Raw genomic sequence first — 15,206 nt, forward strand, 5'->3', positions numbered from 1 at the left:
CTTTTTACAAGTCAAGAGGTGATTCATTAAATTTTGATTTGGTTCATACATTAGGTTTTGTCTGGGATTAGGTAAGGGGTTAAGGGGCAAAAGTGTAAAAACTAAGGAAAATATAGTATGATGGACAGTTAGGGTTCCAACGATAGATACGAGTACGAATGTTTCAGGCATTCAGTGAAGGTTATTAGATATGGGTTTTTTTCACATAAAGAGGTAGTTCATTCAATCATAAGGGTTTGTTTAGGACCAGGTGAGAAGTTATTATTTATTTTTTTCAAAACATATTACATACAAAAGTCATATTTAAAATATTCCCCATGAGTAATTTCTATTTCTCATTTTGGGACATGGGATTAAGGTTAACAAGACTGGAACACAAATAATAAAGTTGCAAACAGATTTTTTTTAAATAATCAAAAGTAATACATGGCAAAATATAAAAGCAATTAACAGGTATAATAAATAGGCATAAGAAGCATATTTAAAAGAAATAAATGAGAAAACGTAAGGTAAGAAGTATATTTAAAATAAACAAACGATAAAATATAAAAAACATAAGGTAAAAACAAAATAAGAAAATATGACTAATAATAATAATAATTGTTCAAGAACAAAGTGGAGAAACTAAGGAAGGGATGATATGATGGATCTGCAGCCGAACCCGATGGTGTCCTATGCACCATCGGATGCGGATGAGGGTTCGTTGATAAGTTTCTGATTCGAGCTTTCCATGTCAATATCTCTCCTCAAGCTTTAAGCTTTAAGATTTCGGTCCAAACAGGTTCTCATTAGTGTTTCCCCATCTTTTCTATTAAAATTCTGTCGGCGCATAGTAATCCGTTCTCTATAGATCAGTGGTTCTCAATCGGTGCTCCGCGATCTTGTTGCAAGTGCCTCGCGAAATTATGAACACGAAAAATAATATTAAAAATAAATTTGTACTAAACTTTATTGGGAGAAAAGATTGAATATGACTTTTTAATTTTATTTAATTCTTAAATTATCTTATATTACACTAATATAAACTATTATTTACACTTAATTTACATCATACACACACACACACACACACACACACATATATATATATATATATATATATATATATATATATATATATATATATGTATATATATATATATATATATATATATATATATATATATATATATATATATATATATATATATATATATATATATATATATATATATATATATATATATATATATATATAAACACTACGGAGGCTGTCACAATCAATCAAATCAAATTGGATCAAGGCATCAACATCAATAATGTTTGTTTTAATACGTTTAAGAGAAATATTATTGATGTCTATTTGACTAGTTGATTTATATTATTAAGTAATAATGGCTTGACTCTGGCTTGATTCTGGTTGATATCTGTACCCGACGGATTCCCCAGTTCTTTGGACACGTTGCGCGTGGCAACGAGAATAGCCTGGAACGACTAGTTGCGATCGGTAGCCTGGAGGGAAAGAGAGGGAGAGGAAGATCCCCACACGATGGACCGATTAAATTAAGGCAGCAGCAGGCACCTCAGTGGTTGGAGCGCTACGTGCAGCGCAGTCAAGGGATAACTGGAGAAGAGTCATTGCTTCTGCAAGGGTCACAACCCTCAGCAATGAGGTATAAGACGGAGAAGAAGAATTAAGTAATATGTTATGTAAGTTTATTATATGGTTATGTAGTTATGACAGTTTATTTTCATTTTTTGATTTCTTTAGTGAAAACCTCTAATTGGAATATTAATTATTTAATTTTTTAATATTTTGTTATTTTTGTTAAATATTCTGTTAGTTTTCTGATAAATAAATAAATAATAAAGAGTTGTTTTTGTAGTATTTTTAATCTTTAGATTTGATTGCTCCCTGACTTCAAAAAGGTTTGGAACCACTGCTATAGAGGCTCCACAGACATGAATGAGTGTAATCGGAGGAGATTAGGCTAGAGGATGGCTTTCAATTTAGCACTAAACCTTATATTTACCTTAAGGGCGGGCTTGTAGGATACATGCATAATTAAGACACCCATCGCTTCGAATCGTATCCCTCAAATGTGGGGTGGAAATATATAAGGGAGGAGGGAGGACCTACCCTTAGCCTTCCAAATTGTTATTTTCCACCTAGCAACAAATATGGATAATCCCAGCATAGGTGAAGGGGAATACTGAAGAGGAGGCTGGATTTACAGGGTTTATTTGTCATAGGCTTGTTTAAGTTATCACTTTATGTAGTGTAACATTCGCCGTTCTATCCATGATTGTCAACCATTTTATTCTATTAAAATTTTGAAGAACTTCACTAGAGACATCTATTGGTGAAATGTAAGTAAATTATAAGCTTAAATAATAAAAATGAAATTGGTATTTTCTGGCGTTTCTCATGTGTGTGATTATAATCCAGGATTCGGACCTCGCATACTAATATAAGAGTTTCTATTTAGTAAAAAGCTTCTTTTCATCTCACCAATAGATGTCTCTAGTGAAGTTCTAGTGATTCAAGAACAAGGTTTCTAAATTGGTTCATATATAGAGAACTTCCAAGAATTTGAGTAGTGTGGTTGTCAATAATGGGTAGAATTGGTGAATGTTACACGTGTGTAAAGTGATCATTTAAACCAGCCTATGACGGTCGTCAGCCCCGTAAATGCCCAGACAAAAATGTGTATTCTTCTTCATCTTTGATGAGATGTCAAAAAATATATATATTTAATTTATCTAAATTTTTAATATATATTGTTAGTACATACATCAGTATGTACCATTAACCTACCCCGTTCTAATTATACAGCAGAGTAAGTGTATTGGTAAGGGGATGTTATGGGTCTGTACAAACTGTCAACCGCAGGTTGACATTCCGTTGTCGCAACGTGATTGGCCAATCTTTGTCAAGGTACCTGGATATTCATTTGCGAACTGATAGGCAGACAGTTAATTATTATTAATATATATATATATATATATATATATATATATATATATATATATATATATATATATATATATATATATATATATATATATATATATATATATATATATATATATATATATATATATATATATATATATATATATATAATTAAAATGTAACTTTGCTTTAAAATCACTGTAAATATATTTTATTATAACTTAATTATAATGTCTACCGGTTTCGAAGCTAACCGCTTCTTTATCAAGAATGATTAATACTAAAACTCTTTCTACTAAACAATATTCAATATATATATATATATATATATATATATATATATATATATATATATATATATATATATATATATATATATATATATATATATATATATATATATATATATATATATATATATATATATATATATATATATATATATATAATTAAAATGTAACTTTGCTTTAAAATCACTGTAAATATATTTTATTATAACTTAATTATAATGTCTACCGGTTTCGAAGCTAACCGCTTCTTTATCAAGAATGATTAATACTAAAACTCTTTCTACTAAACAATATTCAAAATATTTTGATGGTTAGGGAAAGAAGCTTGGGTAGATCGCAAGTGGCTTTACTGTTTTGTTGATTGGCAATAAAAAAAAAAAAAATAAATAAATAAAGCCACTTGAGATCTACCCAAGCTTCTTTCCCTAACCGCCAAAATATTTTGAATATTGTTTAGTAGAAAGAGTTTTAGTATTAATCAGTCTTGATAAAGAAACGGTTAGCTTCGAAACCGGTAGACATTATAATTAAGTTATTAAAACAAAGTTACATTTTTATTGTAAAATGGAAAATCACAAAGCTAGTGCTTCGAATATAAATTATATTATTAATCTGTTCAATATTGATAGCATTTACTTTGTGGTTAGTATTTTTTTATTATTTGATAATATAATATTTCAAAAAAAGTTTGCAATGTATTTAATAATAATAAAACCCTTATCCGCACCCCAATGGTGCATAGGGCACTGCGTCATATAAATGCAGAGTTATCTCGATCGTTTACACATGAAGGAAAGGTGATCAGCCCTCCGCTTCAGGTACCAGTCCAGGGTAATATTGAATAAATATTACAGTATTTATATTACAGTATTACATTACTTATATTTATTTGACCCCCCCTGAGAATCGAATCCGGGACCTCCAGAACGATAGCCGAGCGTGCTGACCTACGGAGGCGGACGTATTTAACATATTATTTTTTGACATCTCAACATAGATGAAAAAGAATATTTAAGTCTTGGCATTTACGGGGCTTACGACCATCATAGGCTGGTTAAAGAGATTATTGACAAGCATACTACTGAAATTTTTGAAAGTTAAATATATCGCTCACTCCTTTCCACAACGTCATTAATGAAAAATCGTCAATTTTCAGTTATGTTTTCAGAATGCCCAAAAATGTACTATATCCCAGCAAAAGCGGCATATTTTTAACTAAATATTTACCCGCTACTGTGCAGAAAGTGATGTTTTTGCATTTTGAAGAAAAGGTATTGTTTAATTATTTTTTTAAATATACTAAACATTTTTCAAATGGCGAAAAAACTTTCAGGTTTTACCTAAAAAGATCTGTTGCACAGTAAAAAGTTCAATAAGTGACTTGATATTTATTTTTAAAACATTGTATCACAATATATTATTACACTTTAAAAACAATCTCCTGAATAATCAAGTTTTTTTTTATATATGACGTTGTTGAAAGGACTGAACAATATATAAACCAATAAAAATTACATGAAAAATAACTCCTATAGATTTAGTATTTGGACACACTCAAAATGTTGTAGCTTTTTCCTATATGAGAGTAGGTTAAGTCTTTTTATTCTGATTAAAAACAATGTTTTCTACCTGTACCTGTCTGTTCCAGCGAACCATGCTACATAGGCACGTCACTGGTCGTAGAAATTCAACTTCTGTATTACATTTTCCAGCTTATTAAATAGTTGATTGTACGTCACTGTGCAATGCGTCAGTATGCTTTCATAACGTCTAACGAATAATTATTATGAGAACTTGTATCTGCGTGTAACAGACAGCATCTGTAGCTTTCCTGAAAAAAGTTTATAAATTCAGGTAAGGGGTGTTTTCATTCGGGAATTAAAGTTGAATAACGTCAGGGAAGGTTCCTTTAAGATTTGAATTATTTAATTTTTTAATTATTTTATATTTATTTAATGTATTACTTTTTGACATCTCATTAAATACATTACTCTGGTCAAATTATAAGCTTAAATAATAAAAATGAAAATGGTATTTTCCGGCGGTTCTCATGTGTGTGATAATAATCCAGGATTCGGACCTCACATACTAATATAAGAGTTTCTGCTTGATAAAAAGCCTCTTTAGATCTCACCAATAGATGTCTCTAGTGAAGTTCTTGTGATTCAAGAACAAGGTTTCTAAATTGGTTCATATATATAGAACTTCTAAGAATTTGAGTAGTGTGGTTGTCAATAATGGGTAGAATTGGTGAATGTTACACGTGTGTAAAGTGATCACTTAAACCAGCATGACGGTCGTCAGCCCCGTAAATGCCCAGACTTCTTTATTCTTCTTCATCTTTGATGAGATGTCAAAAAATAATAGTAAATATTAATTAAAAATTAATAGAATTTACCACAAAGTGACGAATCAATGAATAAAATTATATAAGTTTAATTTAATATTATTCATTAAATTTTCCATACATTTCTACTTTTAAAATCTTAAAATCTGTTTATTGTTTTTATATTTTGCCATGTATCAGTTTAGGTATCTTTTTTGTTACTTTATTCTTTGTGTTCCAGTCTAGTTAACCTTAATCCCATGTCCCAAAATGAGAAAAAGAAATTACTCATCGGGAAAATTTTATGTATATGACTTATGTATGTAATATGTTTTGAAAAAAAAAAAAAGAATAACGCAGTTCTCTCTAATAAAGAGACTAAGCTCTTGTGCTTGGAGAGGGTCTTATTATTTATTGTTTATGTTTTTTGGTAACATAATTCAATTTCACAAAAACTATGTTTTTAAATTATTTTCTTTTTTAGATTAAATATGTACATAATTTTTTTTTTAATGCTTTTAATGTCTTTTTTAATATCTGTCGGTAGGTTTTTGAAGTACTTGGTTCCTAAATATTTAAATTTCTGTTAGAATTGTTTGGTATTGGATATATACAGGTTGTTAACATAAATATTTTTTAAAAAATCTGCGGGGAAGCGACGTGATGGTTAGTTAGTTAGTTAGTTACCTTACTCTAAACTCAAATGTGTCTATCGGCTCCTCACGTATTTTATTATATCTTCGTTTATTACAAACGATGAATTTCTCTGTTAAAAAGCGGTTTGTTGGTGCTGTAAGTCATTTGAAACATTTTTGAAGTTTTTATTGGCAATCTCATATTTTGTTTTGTTTTTTCCAGAGCGATGGTAGCCCCTGCGTCACGCGTGCCCCCGCCCCGCCCCCTGCGGCCCCCTCCCCAAGACCCTCCCCTGCCAAAGGTAATTACATTTTAAAGATAAAAATAAAACACTTTGAACCCAATCACATATATATTTTTTTTAAATATCGCTCACTCCTCCCAACAACGTCATATATCAAAAATCGTCAATTTTCAGTCGTGCATGTTTTCGGAATGCCGCATATTTTAACTTAATATTTACCCGCTACAGGGCAGAAAGTGTTGTTTTTGCAATTTGAAGAAAAGGCATTGTTTGATTATTTTTTCAAATATACTATATATTTTTCAAATGGAGAAAAAACATTCAGGTTTTACCTAAAAAGATCACAGATCTTGCGCAGTAAAAAGCTCAATAAGTAGCTTGATATTTATTTTTAATACGTTTCATTATATTTTCCGATCTCCTGAAAAATCAAATATTTTGATTTATTGGCGTTGTTGAAAGGAGTGAGCGATATGTCAACACTAGAAAAATCTGGAAAGACCGGGGTGTGAGTAACAACACCAAGATGAAGCTTGTCAGGAGCTTGGTCCACTCCGCTTTTCTGTATGCTGCTGAAACATGGACCATAAAAGCAGCAGACAGGAGATAATGAGGTGTTGGATGCGCATGGTCGTTTTTGTAATGTTCGTATTCAGACTGATTTTTCTAGAAGCCATTTTACATGAATATGTCTGGGGTCTTTTATATACCCCATTTGAAGCATACTTTTTAGATGTATGTATACACTTTGTAATCAAACACTAGATATTTTGTCAGCCTCCGTAGTGTAATGGTCAGCACGCTCGGCTACCGTTCTGGAGGTCCTGGGTTCGATTCCCAAGGGGGGTAAAATAAAATAAGTGATTTTTCACTGTCATATTTATTCAATATTACCCTGGACTGGTACCTGAAGCGGAGGGCTGATCACCTTTCCTTCATGTGTAAACGATCAAGATAACACTGCGTTTATATGACGCAGTGCCCTATGCACCATTGGGGTGCGGATAAGGGTTTTATATTTTAGATATTTTGAGTCTACTATGTTGTATTTTATCAACAAAAACATATTAAAAATTAATATTGTGGCAATTGTTTTGCCTAGTTATGGCATTTTCAATCGAATTCCATAACTAGGCGAAACAATTGTCACAATATTAATTTTTTGTGTGGTTTTGTTAATAAAATTCAACGTAGTAGACTCAAAAAATCTGTGTTTTATTAAAAAATTAATTCATAAATTAAAATTCTACAAATTAAACGCCAAATCAATAAATATTTTGTAGACACTGAACGAAAACGATTAAAAGTCTTATATTTTCGTATTTTCTTAGTATTTTCATAGTTTAAAGCTAATTCCGAATCCGGTAGGATTTGACTTAGGAAATTTTAATTACCCTATTTGAAGCATAATTTTAGACACTGAACGATAACGGTTAAGAACACGGTTAAAGGTCTTATATTTTCGTATTTTCTTGGTATTTTCAAAGTTAAAAGTTAATTCCGAATCCAGTAGGATTTGACTTAGGAAATTTTAAATACCCTATTTGAAGCATAATTTTAGACACTGAACGATAACGGTTAAGAACACGGTTAAAGGTCTTATATTTTCGTATTTCTTGGTATTTTCAAAGTTAAAAGCTAATTCCGAATCCACTTGGATTTGAGTTGGGAAATTTTAAATACTCTATTTGAAGCATAATTCTTAGACACTGAACGATAACGGTTAAGAACACGGTTAAAGGTCTTATATTTTCGTATTTTTTTAGTATTTTCAATGTTTTTATAGCTGATTCCGAATCCGGTTGGATTTGACTTGCGAAATTTCAAATACCCTATTTGAAGCACAATTTTTAGACACTGAACGATAACGGTTAAAGGTATTATATTTTCGTATTTTCTTGGTATAGTTTAAAGTTAATTCCTCGGTTAAGTCAGGTTAGAAGAACTACCTAAGGATTGTCAGCAGTGGGCGGGAAACTGATGCCTTGTAAAAGAGTCAAGATGGCGACCCTCAGGAGGCTTGCGGAGTACATGGCTTGGCCATTTACGTTTTACCATTAGTTTTACCAGCTCAGTCTAAATTTGAGAGTTTTGCCCTTGGGACGTTGATGGATGAAGAGGGGGTAGAAGCTGTTTTTTATATTTTTATCAGTGAAAACATGGACAATAGGGGGAACTTTTGAACTTTTACAAACTTATCGAAGTCTACATTTCACACACGGTGTCTAAGGAATAAATTATAAAAAAAGATACTTTGATCTTTCCCACTTTGTCCTTCCCGTACGTCTTCCACTTACGTTTTCTAATGTGAACACATCTTTATATTAATTTCCAGTATAAGACGTACCAGAATTTTGGAGACAATTTTTTTTTAAAAAATGTGCGCTTAACAGTTTGTAGAATACAGTACTTGTACTCAGCTGTCCAAACTTAAAACACAGTAAGGGACATTTTTTTGTAGTACGATTTTTTTTCATTTTTGAACTAAGTAGAATGTACTTAGTCCAAAAATGCAAAAAAAAACGTACTACAAAAAAAAAGTCCCTTACTGTGTTTTGAGTTTGGGCAGCTGAGTACAAGTACCGTATTCTACAAACCGTAAGACGCATATTTTTACTAAAAAATTGTCTCCGAAATTCTGGTGCGTCTTACACTGGAAATTATTATAAAGATGTCCAGTGATTGATTTAAAATTCCGCCAGTCTTAAAAATGGCCATACAGTCGATGCCGCGGAAAATTTGTCTCTATCTGGCAACATTGTATTCAATTCAATTCAATTTTCAATTCAATTTATTCAATAATTAATAAATACATTACAAACAAACATTTAAGGGTATACATTTAAAAAAAAATAAAAAAGTAAGCAAGAAGACTCTTACAACATTTTGAGTGTGTCCAAATACTTGTTCACAAAATCTGGATTATCTCCAATTACAGGAGTTATTTTCATATTATTTTTTGACATCTCATCAAAGATGAAGAAGAATATGGAAGTCAGGAGTTATTTTCATATTATTATAATCCAGGATTTGGACCTCACATACTAATATAAGAGTTTCTGCTTAGTAAAAAGCTTCTTTACATCTCACCAATAGATGTCTTTAGTGAAGTTCTAGTGATTCAAGAACAAGGTTTCTAAATTGGTTCATTTATATAAAGATTTTCCAAGAATTCGAATAGTGTGGTTGTCAATAATGGGTAGAATTGGTGAATGTTACACGTGTGTAAAGTGGTCACTTAAACCAGACGATGACGGTCGTCAGCCCCGTAAATGCCCAGACTTCCATATTCTTCTTCATCTTTGATGAGATGTCAAAAAATAATAAGAAGACTTTTGTTAAATGTGTAGTGTAATGTTGTAGTGATGGGAATCGTAAAATGAACAATGTAGTCCACCACACAACACCAAAATTTTACTATAATTGTGTAATTCCATGTTTTCTGAGGCAAACATCCCTCAGGGTTGGCCCTGAGGCGAACATACCCAAAACTCCGTGGTACCAACATGGTAAAATACATTTTTTAAAGTGGAATGTCTCTCACAGAAAAAATAAAGAGTTCATGGATTTGTGGAAGCCTGTTTATAACAGGCATCAAAAGTAAGGTAGAGGAAATGTTATTGAGATGATATGGGCACATAGGATGCTGAGAACCTGATCATATTGTAAACCAAGCAATCGCCATGGATGTTCCTTAAAAGACATCTAGAGGAAGACTGAAAAAATCATAAATGCTACAGAAAGATAACATGATTTGAAGGCATGGTCTAGGTGACGTTGTCCATGATAGAAAAACCTACAACCTGAGTACGAAGAGAGCTGATCCCCACAGTCTACAAAGACGATAAGTTGGAATGGAGCCAGGAAGAAGAAGACTAATTTTTTTAAAAGAAATTGTTAAAAAATGTGTGTCTTTTAGTCAGTAAAATACGGTACCTACTTGTTCTGAAATACTTGTATATATTATATGTGTAACTTGCTATTTCTGATATGTTGTATTCTCATATTTAAAAAAAAATGGATTTATAGTATTTACCAAGTGAAATTCTAATTTAATATGGATAGATTTTCCCACAAAGTGACTTCAGAATCAATTATTGAATGATATAATGGATTCTTTAGTAGTTTTTCTGAAGTTGATTGATTCGTGTTGTTTCGTTTAGGCGCGAAGGCGGCCGCGGGAGCCGCCTTGCGCCGCCTCCACTTCCGGGCGGGCCGCCAGCGCGCCAGCCTACCAGGACCGAGAGAACCAGTGCCAAAGGTACGATATGATGCTATGATAATGTATGATGCTATGATAATGTATGATGCTATGATAATGTATGATGCTATGATAATGTATGATGCTATGATAATGTATGATGCTATGATAATGTATGATGCCATGATAATGTATAATGCTATGATAATGTATGATGCCATGATAATGTATAATGCTTTGATAATGTATGATGCTATGAAGTTTTTTGATGCTATGATAATATTTGATGCTATGTATGACACTGTATGATGCTATGATACTGTATGATGCAATGATGCTTTATGATGCTTTGATACGATATGATGCTATGATGCGGTATGATGCTATGATACTGTATGATTCTATGATGCGGTATCATGCTATGGTACTATATGATGCTATGATGCGGTATGATGCTATGATATTGTTTGATGCTATGATGCTGTATCATTCTATGATGCTGTATCATGTTATGATGCTATACTATGCTATTTTCTCTTTACTACATATGTTCTTCTGTGACGTGGTTAGGACTTTGCACTAGGTAGTAAGTTAGGGATATTTTCTGTCCATCGTTTGTTACGATTGAAATAGGTTTGTATCAAGAAAAAAAATCTCGTGAAAAGGATCCGTAATAGAATATCAATGAACAATGGTTTAGTGAAAATGTGATGACTGAATATTCTCTGCAAACGCCCTGGCACTGCTCTATGTCTGTCAGCTGTGCTAGTCGGGGTTGTGGAGGCGTCTGTGTACCGGCCAACGTCGGGTTGAAATCGGATTTAGCTAATTTTTTGTAACAAGAAACAAGCATAGTAAATATTTGCATTTTCAAATGTGTTGACGTTGTGTCGAAGCTCTAGGAGATTTAAGAATTTGAATAATTTTCAAACATTTTTATTTTAAAAGCTTTTTTTGTCTTTCTTCCCTTCTTTAACTTGTCTTGTTATTCTCCCTTTATGGACCCCTTAAAATAATGGTGGTTTCAACCCTCAAACACAGCATCCCCGTTTAAAATTCCTTAGCTGGTTTCAGGGTAAAATATTTTTTATATAACTGCTTTGTACGGTCATCTCCTCCCACTGTTACTCCCCTAATAAAATGTAATTTTAAAAGTCTTACATAATTAAAAGCCCTAAAAGTTCAGAAGGAAGGTCTCGTATTCTTACGAACGTAAAAAACCCACCCCTAAAAAAATAATCAGTTTCTGAAAGAAAATTTTATACAAGACGAATTTGTCTGTGAAGATTGGAGCAGTGCCTCCTGAATCATATAAATAAGTCTTATTGCGGTTTATGACGACGCAATTACAGATTGAATAAGTAAACCGAGTGTCTTAATATTAACAGATTTTTTCATCTCGTCGTGTATTGCGTTTGGCTACGATGTTGGAGGTCTCGGGTTCGATTTCTAATAAAGTAAAATTAATTAAATAGCTTTTTGGATTATTCCTTAAAATATAAATGTTTTTTAAAATAAATTGTTTAAATCCTGAGAGAAAATTACCTTTTAGCGCATAAATATGTATGATGTATTATACTGAAAATCAGTGGGTTAAATGATCACTTAAACAGCCTATGACAAGTCATAAATCCTTTTCATACTCAGACTTTCGAATTGTTTTACATATATCTTGATGTCAAAAATGATGTAAAAATAACTTATACATAATTTATATTATTTTTTAATATCTCATCAAAGATGAAGAAGAATATGGAAGTCTGGGCATTTACGGGGCTGACGACCGTGATAGGCTGGTTTACGTGATCACTTTACACACGTGTAACATTCACCAATTCTACCCATTATTGACAACCACACTACTCAAATTCTTGGAAGTTCTGTATATATGAACCAATTTAGAAACCTTGTTCTTGAATCACTAGAACTTCACTAGAGAGAACGTCATGTGTAAACGATCAAGATAACACTGCGTTCATATGAAGCAGTGCCCTATGCACCATTGGGATGCGGATAAGGGTTTTATTTTTATTATTATTATGATGTTATTAGCTTTGGTGATCACTCCTTAAAAATTAACGGTTTTCAATTCACATTGTGAAAAAACCGTTAATTTTTTATTTATGACAACTTGCTACAGATTATCTAGTTGGCATTGTCTCCAAACAATTACTACATTCGTGTTTCTGACAGTTGTACTCTGGGAGTTTTTTTAAATTGTAATAATTTTGAATTGGTCATAATGTTACTTGACATTGAGTTTTTTATTTTATGTGACGTTTTTTCTTCTTTTAATATAAACATTTTAATATCTCAACATAGATGAAAATAATTCAATTAATTTATTTGGCATATAATTTATATTCGAAGCACTGACTTTGTGATTTTCCATAATAGTGATTTTAAAACAATTTTTTATCATCTTATCAAAGATGAAGAAGAATATGGAAGTCTGGGCATTTACGGGGCTGACGACCGTCATAGGCTGGTTTGAGTGATCACTTTACACACGTGTAACATTCACCAATTCTACCCATTATTGACAACCACACTACTCAAATTCTTGGAAGTTCTATATATATGAACCAATTTAGAAACCTTGTTCTTGAATCACTAGAACTTCACTAGAGTCATCTATTGGTGAGATGTATAGAAGCTTTTTATTAAGCAAAAACTCTTATATTAGTATGTGAGATCCGAATCCTGGATTATAATCACACACATGAGAAACGCCAGAAAATACCATTTTCATTTTTATTATTAAGCTTATAATTTTACCAGATAATTTATTTAAAACAAAGTTGTTTTTATTTAATAAAGTTTATAAAATGTGCCACAAAGTATCTGCGAAAAACATTTTTAAAAAAATATTAATTTCGATACAGCTGTATAAGTCACCGTTAGATTTATTCAGGCGTAAATAATTTTGGCCCGAATTTGAAACCTAAAATCGCCGGACCAAAAAGTGAGTAATCATAATTACGTCTATAAAATATTAATTTGTTTGTACTTCTGAAACCCGTTTATAAAATAAAATTTATTTGATTTGAAAAAAAAAATCATTTCAAAGCTTTTATTTATTAAGAAAGCATTTTGATTTTATAATTTATATTTGAAGCACTAACTTTGTGATTTTCCATTTTATAATTTAATTGTGGGAACATCTGAAAGGTAGTGTGTGTGAATCCGCAAAGGTAGTGTGTGGTACAGCGGTACAAGGAAGGAAAAAAGGCGATGCGTGGTGGGATGATGATGTTAAAGATTTAGTGAAAGAGAAGAAGAATGCGTGGTTAAAGTGTTTGGCAGTGAGGAATAAAAGCTCCGCTGAGTATGAATCGGTTAAAAAAGTATACAAGGATTGTAAAATGAAAGTTAAGCAAGGGGTGAGTGAACGAAAACGTTTGTTGAGGAAGGATGAAGGAGTAAAAATGACAAAAAGTTTCCAAGAAAATATAAAAATTTTCTGGAAAGAAGTCAAAAACTCCCGAAGTCTAAGCTTGAATGGATGTACGAAATCGATTGCAGCGAAAGACGGAAAAATGGTGACGAATGAAAAAGATATAAAAGAGAGATGGAAAGAGTATTTCGAGGAGGTGTATGAAACACATACGATTAAGAACGTTAGTGACGTAAGTACATTTCCCCGAATATGTGTGAATGATGTTTCAAGAGAGATAAGTATGGAAGAAATTAAAAATGCCACTAAGTCCTTGAAAAATGGAAAGGCTCTAGGATTCGACAATTTTGCCGCAGAATACGTCAAGAATGGTGGCGAATTAGTTCTCACATGGTTGCATAGGCTCTTTAACCGTTGTCTGGAGGAGAGTTATACTCCGGTGGATTGGAGAAGGGCAGTTATAATGCCTCTCTACAAGGGTAAAGGTTCTAGGGTGGAATGTGGGAACTATAGAGCAATCAGTCTATTGAGTGCTGTTGGCAAGATGTATGGTCGAATCCTTATTGAAAGAGTGAGAACCATAACAAAGGACAAAGTGTGGGATGTCCAGAGTGGATTTATGAATGGGAGAGGATGTACGGATCAAATTTTTGCCTTGCGCAACATTACGGAAAAGTTTTTGGCCAAAAACCAAAAGCTTTTCTGTGCTTTTGTGGATTTGCAGAAAGCGTATGACCGAGTTGATAGAACGAAGCTATGGAAGGTTTTATCTGAGTATGGGGTAAGCAGTAAACTTATCCAAGGCATAGCATCCTTGTACGAGGATAGCACTGCATGCATAAGGGTAAGTGGTTCATTTTCATCCTGGCTTAGCATCTCTAAAGGTGTTAAGCAGGGATGTGTAATGTCACCGTGGCTGTTTAACCTATACATGGATAATTGCATGAAAGAACTGAAAGATTTAAATGTTGGAGCCAGAATGAATAATTTGACTGTCTGTTGCCTTTTGTATGCTGACGATGCTGTTCTTCTTGCCGATAGCAGAGAAGACCTGCAGGCGTTGGTGACAAAAGTGTATAATGTGTGCAAGGAAAGTGACTTATTGATGAATGTTAGCAAATCCAAGATTATGGTTTTTGAAAGAGAAGAATGCAGATCTGAATGTGAAATATTGGTA

General features: G+C 32.3%; 1 pseudogene across 1 annotated transcript in view; it reads left to right on the top strand.

Annotated features, from left to right (window-relative positions):
• The first annotated feature begins 6,409 nt into the window (after positions 1-6,409).
• Positions 6,410-15,206, top strand: part of LOC148308602 (uncharacterized) — a 40,076-nt pseudogene continuing 31,279 nt past the window's right edge. The window contains exons 1-2 of the transcript XR_015837657.1: positions 6,410-6,488; positions 10,595-10,692. The product of XR_015837657.1 is annotated as an uncharacterized LOC148308602 (transcript). The remainder of the gene's footprint in view (positions 6,489-10,594; positions 10,693-15,206) is intronic.

The sequence above is a fragment of the Brachycentrus maculatus genome, unplaced genomic scaffold, assembly GCF_059751285.1.
Source record: "Brachycentrus maculatus isolate JH-2025_06_01 unplaced genomic scaffold, ASM5975128v1 h1tg000156l, whole genome shotgun sequence".
NCBI lineage: Eukaryota > Metazoa > Arthropoda > Insecta > Trichoptera > Brachycentridae > Brachycentrus > Brachycentrus maculatus.